The sequence below is a fragment of the Camelus bactrianus genome, chromosome 6, assembly GCF_048773025.1.
Source record: "Camelus bactrianus isolate YW-2024 breed Bactrian camel chromosome 6, ASM4877302v1, whole genome shotgun sequence".
Lineage (NCBI taxonomy): Eukaryota > Metazoa > Chordata > Mammalia > Artiodactyla > Camelidae > Camelus > Camelus bactrianus.
The window spans coordinates 78,466,879-78,472,878 of record NC_133544.1 but is presented as its reverse complement, the minus strand read 5'-3'; the positions used below and the strand labels follow the sequence as shown (position 1 = coordinate 78,472,878).

The window sequence follows — 6,000 nt, the reverse complement described above, 5'->3', positions numbered from 1 at the left end:
AGGTCAAAAGATGTTTTAAGATTCAGAAGATCACAAACCAAAGAACAGATGAACTGTCAGACTTTACAAAGTGTAGGAACGGGGAGACCCATGGCTCTAAATGGCAGAAGTTCATGATCTTCAGTCTAGGCTCTACCATGTACATGACCCAGCTATGGAAGTAGTGTATTTTCCATAAAATACAGACAAGTGTGATGAAAGTCTGCTTCTTTTCTGTACGGTTACTACTTGACTCAGTTTCCTGGACTCTTATTTCAGTTATCTGAGAAGGGAATATGATTTGCCCAGCTTGGGTCTGGTACTCACATTTGACCCAATCAGGTATGGCCAAGTCTTGGGGTGGTAGGGAGGTGATGGTGGTGAGGTCAGAGTGTCTGTGGGCAGGAGCAGATTCTGATAAGGGGCTTAATCAGGGAAGGCATTTTCAGCCACATGTCAATATTAAATGTAGCCCTAGAAGAGTGCTTGGCACAAAGTAGATGCTCAAAAAATACTATTAAATATACTACAAATAATGGTCTGATATTCCTCATCTAAATAAAACTCAGTTAAATAGTGTTTCTACATTTTAAAAGCCCTTTCACACAATCTCATTTCGTCCTTTTTACAATCCTGCAAAAGTAGGTATTATCACTCCTATTTTCAAATAAGAACTTTGAGGCACAGAAGTGTTAAATAAATTGTGGACAAAAGCTAGTGGGTAGGAGAGTTGGAACTTGAACCAGATCTTCTTTGAGTTTGGGGCTCTTTTGAGGATAGTACTCCGTATTACACTAGATGGTATTGCTTTGATCTGCTAGCTTTGACACCAAAGAAAAGGTAGGAAATGGAGGGAAGGAAGGCTTAGCTCCACCTTTATAAATGATCTGAATGGGAGGGACCCCATCTCAACAACAGAGCATTTCCCCTTGAAATTTAAATGAGTCTGGCAGAGGGAGCCCTTCCCAGCTCACAGGTGTGTCTTTAAAAAATGCAAGATAAACATTGACCCAACATTCTGCAAACAATCTGTCCAGCATTCAAGGTCTTTAGCAGTTATTCTCTTTCTCCGCATTTGTCTTTATTACCCCAGAATGCCTCTGTGTGCTTGTGTTTCTCTGGACATGTTAAGTTCAGTCCTTGTGCGCCCCCTACCTCACCTCTGTAGAATGGCTTTCCCATCCCTCCAGGCTTCAAGCTCCTCTTTTGGCTACCTTGTCCCAGGCTACTTCTGCAATTTGATCTCTAAATACAAGAATCCTTTACTTTTGCTGGTCTGCCCTTCATCCTGCAATCACTCATGCTGATCAGCCTGCCTGTTGACTCTCTCTTCCTCCAGGAACTTTCCCTGATAGATTTTCCTTATATGGTCACTCTTCCTCAGAATTATTACCTGTTCTACTCATATTGCATGTATTGTAGCGAACTATTTTGTGTGTCTGTGTTATCATTTGTCTTTTTTGGTAAGCATCTGGCACCTCAAATAGAGTGTGGTTGTCTGGAGGGTAGGGGTCCTGCCTCACACTATATTCAAGCATCTAAGCCAGGAATTAAACCTGATAGGCAATCATGAAAATTTTGTTGATTATAATATGTCCAGTCAGATCCGTTTTTAGAGGCAAGGGTCTGATTTATTTCTTATTTTGCATCTTTTGTGACTTAGGTGCTTAAGTCTCACTTACATTGTATATATAGTGATGAGCTCTGGATGTAGAGATAAAGGAGCTGGGTTCAAATTCTGTCTCTGTCTTACATTAGCTGTGTAACCTTGGGCAAGTCACTTAATTATTATTTTTTTTTTTTTTGGTCAGTTTCCTCCACTGTAAAATGGGATCCTAATACCTGTACTAGCCCCTCACAGGGTTGTTGTGAGGAAAAATGAGCTAGTGACTATGAAGGAACTTAACCAAAATCTAAAGCACTATGTAAGGGATTATAAACACTGTCTCCTCATGTGCTTTTTCACCTTAACATCTTTTTCTTTTTCTTCCTTTTTTTTTTTTTTTTTTTTTTGCTTTCATTTATCTAAGAAGCTCTAAAAGCAGTTGTTTGTGGGCAGGGATTGCTTAGCAGTTTGCTGTAGCATTTCACCTTAACCCTTAGCATAGCTCACCACACACAGCCTGCTGATGGTCTGCAGTGAGATGTGGAAAGCCCCCTGAGCCTAGTTCTCATTCATAGACAACTTGCCTCAAATTTCAACTGCCTTTTACCTGAATGCCTTTTATTTTATTTTATTTTTTTCGGGCACAAAAACCCTTCATTTGATTTGTTCATTCATTTACTCATTTATCAAATTTGTTCTGAGTGCCTACCAGGGACCACAAAGCATGCTAGGTGTCCACGAAGCAAAGTAAATGCCTCAAGATAGTAACATTGGACTGAGTGTAACAATCACACAGCAACTAACTACAGCAGATAACAAAGATTATAATAAGATACGCACACTGTGTCCAGAGGGGAGAAAGATCATGTCTAACAAGGGAGGGGGGTGTGTGTCATGAAAGGCTTCAGAGGAGGTGCTCATTTGTCTTGAAGACTGAGCAGCTGGGTAAATCAAGCATGATAGTACAGGTGAAAGAAATAGCTTGAGCAAAACAAAAAGCACTCTGGGAACCACAAGCAGCCCTGTCAGAGATTTCACTCATCTATTGCTATGGATTAAGTACCTATTATGTGTCAGACCCTTATGCTAAGTGGATGGGGTTACAGGGGTCAGTATAGCCGTCCAGGGATGGCATAATGAGGTAGCAAAGGAAAAGTCGCCAGATTATGAACAAACTTAAACAACCATTTTAATCTATACTAGTATATATGGGAAGCGGTTAAAAGGATGTTTGAACCTAGTGCTACCAACTCCCTGAAATTCACTGGGACCCTTTTACCCCAGGAAGGTAGATGCAATAATGGACTTTACCATAGACTGGGCAGTGCTGTCTTCAAGGACAAGTTAACGTATACCTAAGCGACAAGAACATTCACACTCGAGAAAATTCAAGTAGTGAATAAACATGTGGAAAATGTGTCATCTCATCAATAATTAAAGAAACACAAATTCAAACATGGCGGGACCTAGTAAGCATGAAGACAAAGTGAAACAACCTCTGAGGCTGTTCAGGTGATGGGGAAACAGGCACCTTAGAGAATCAGAAGGACAAAGAGAAAAACCGCCAAGATAAGGGTTCGGTGGGGCAAGTGTGGGTTCTGTGTGCTGCAGTTGAGAACTGGGGTTTAGGAGCGGGGAGCGCAGGGGGCATGAGTCACTACGTCATGTGGTGGGGGGCGGGGCCCGGGGCTCGGGCAAAACCGGAGAGTCAGCAAAGGCAGGAGGCCAGGTGTTTGGCTTCCTCATGCAACCGATAAACCCGCCCCCTCTGGAGTCAACCCTTTCGTAATTGGCTCACGGGTCCACCAATGGGCGCCCAGGAGGAACTTCCCGCCACCGCTGGCGCCCGCTTTTAAACAGCCAGGTAGTATTTGCAACTGCAGGCGGACTTCTCAACCTAGCTTGAGGAAGGCGGAGACTTCCGCCTCCACGCCCGGCCCCGAGACGGCGTGGCCCCGCCCACCGGGCCAGTTTCTAGCCAGCGATTGGAGGAGGCGGCTGCTCCTCAGTGGCCTCGGGGCCCCGTGGTTCGGCTGTGATTAGGAAGGAGCTAGCGGATTAGCGCCAGGTGCGGGGGTTTGCTACAAGTTGGTCTTCGGCTGGAGCTGGGGAGTCTCCGCGGTATCAGCGTCCGTGGCGTCCGGTGAGTTTCACTTCGCGGCTGGGCTTGGGCCTGGCGTAGTAGGAGGTGCGGGGTCCTTGGGATTCTGGCTGAGGCTTCCCGGAGGACTGACCTGCCCCCTCCCCAAATCCCGCCGTGGTGGACTGCTCGCGAGCGGGGGTGGGGGTAGGGGGTGGGGGGCTCAGCCTTTGACTTCGAAGTGCCGTCCAGACCCCAACCCTACTTAGAAGTGGCGTCTGGGAAGCCCTCCTCGCCTCCTCCAGGCTGCTAGAGCAGCCCTGAGACCCTACCCTGGGGACCCCCGCCGTGGTCACCGTGGCCCCGTGCCTGGCTCACAGTGGGTGCTCTGTGCACGTGTGTTGACCGGGTGCACGTGACGCTGGCAGCCCAAGCCAGCAGCCGCAGGCATCCTGGGCTCCGTGCAACTTCGGCCTCGCGGTACCTGTTTGTTGTGCTATAGTTGACGCCAAACGGAGTTCCTTGGTAAGGTCATTGGTTTATTCTTCGTTCAGCCTGTGGGTGCCTACTCACTGCATCCTCTGGGCACCCTGGAACTATTTGTCCAAGCTGCTGTCAGTAGCACTGATCACAGACTATTGTCATCATTTTTTAATACGTCTATTTTCTTTCCCTCCACCACACCCCGGTGAACTTTGTAATCTTGAACAGGGCTTGGCAAGTAATTGTTAAATGAATAAATAGGCCCCCTAAACCAGGTTATTGAAAATCTGAAACAGGCTAGTGTGCTCCGGCCATTTCCATTCTGGAAAGGAAGCTAGTATGTAAATAGAATTTCCTAACTCCCAGGGTACTTAAAGACGACCCCTCTTCCCTTCCCCGCTTTGTGGCGCTTAACCTTTTCTATCTTACAGTCATAAACTTGAGTCTAATTTAAACTGAATTTCGCCATATCCTTCACAATGTGTGACAATTTATATGCACTTCCTAGATGTGAATGCACTCAATAAGAGGCCGAAATTGAAGCCATATAAAAGTATAAAAAATGTCGCCTGAAGGTGTGAAAGAGTGATTAATTTCACAGAGGGAACAGAATTGGGAGGGCATCTTGAAGGAAGTGGCATTTTCATCCCAGAAAAACTTGCATTATTTAAAGGAAGGTTTCCCACAGGCTGCACGTTCACCTTTGTTCCTTGAACCTCTTTTGTAGCTGACAGATTTCTCTTCATCAGTAACCATGTCATCATAATAACGAAACTAAAGTGTATTAATTGGTACGCAGTCCTAAGCACTTTATATACACTAATCTTGTGAATCCTCATAACCAGTCTTTGAGGTGGGTCCTGTTTTGACCCCCCATTTTATTAATGAAGAAATGGAAACAGTTTGTGCAAGTTTGCACAGCTGATAAACGGGAGAGCCAGAATTGAGCCCAGGTTGTCTCAATGAGTGCACTCATTCTTAACTACTTACAGCTGTGTTGTGTCCTTTACGCTCTATTCCTAATCTTAAATCAGTCTTTCTGTGAAACTTTTCAGCCTTCTTTTCTTTTTAGGCATAGTTAATTTGTGCTTTATACTTTCCTCTATAACAGAATGTATTAGAAGGTATCATTGTAACTATTAATTTATATCATTGTTTCCCTAAGAGACTATAAGCTTCCCATGGCTGGTGCTGTATGTATGATACATCTAGGATATGCCCTGGCACACAGTAGGTGCTCAGTAAAATTTTATTGAAATGATGAGTCTGTATAGAGCAACGGGAATGTATTCATTCAGCAAATCTTTGTTGTGTGCCTACTGTGTGCAAAGTATGAGGGAGTTATATATTTTAATTCTGCTCCAGAGTGCTTATAGATGAGACAAAACAATGTTACTTTTGCTTTTTACAGCTTTGTCCAATTAAATACCCATTGGTCTTCTTTCTCATTGCAAGGAGGGCAAAGAAAACATAACCCGGCACAATAAGATGAGTACTGAGACTGAGCCCTTCCCATCTGAGTGTAACAAAATGATGGAACATAGTTTTTTTTAATAGATTCAGAAAAAAGAAGAAAGTATTAACTACCTTGTTATTTTTGTACACTTACTCTGCATCTTGATTTTTTAATCAGTCAATATACATAGAAATGTTTCATTATCTTTATTAGTGACATAGTATTGCCAAATTTATTCAGAAGTACTTTTAATAGGGTAAATGTTTTTTTTTTGATATTTCAGCATTAATAGTTTTCAAGATGGTTTTCCCAGTTCATACTTTCATCAGTAATTCATGAGGATGCCTGTTTCCTATAAAAGAGCCACCACTAGGTGTTAACCAATTTTTTTTTTTC

General features: G+C 43.7%; 1 protein-coding gene across 6 annotated transcripts in view; it reads left to right on the top strand.

Moving 5' to 3' along the window:
• The first annotated feature begins 3,574 nt into the window (after positions 1–3,574).
• Positions 3,575–6,000, top strand: part of CEP152 (centrosomal protein 152) — an 86,265-nt gene continuing 83,839 nt past the window's right edge. For 5 of the 6 annotated variants that reach the window (XM_074366081.1, XM_074366082.1, XM_045524212.2 and 2 more), the window contains exon 1: positions 3,575–3,728. The gene's annotated coding sequence lies outside the window, so the exon portion shown is untranslated. The remainder of the gene's footprint in view (positions 3,729–6,000) is intronic. The other variant, XM_074366084.1, reaches the window with a different exon arrangement.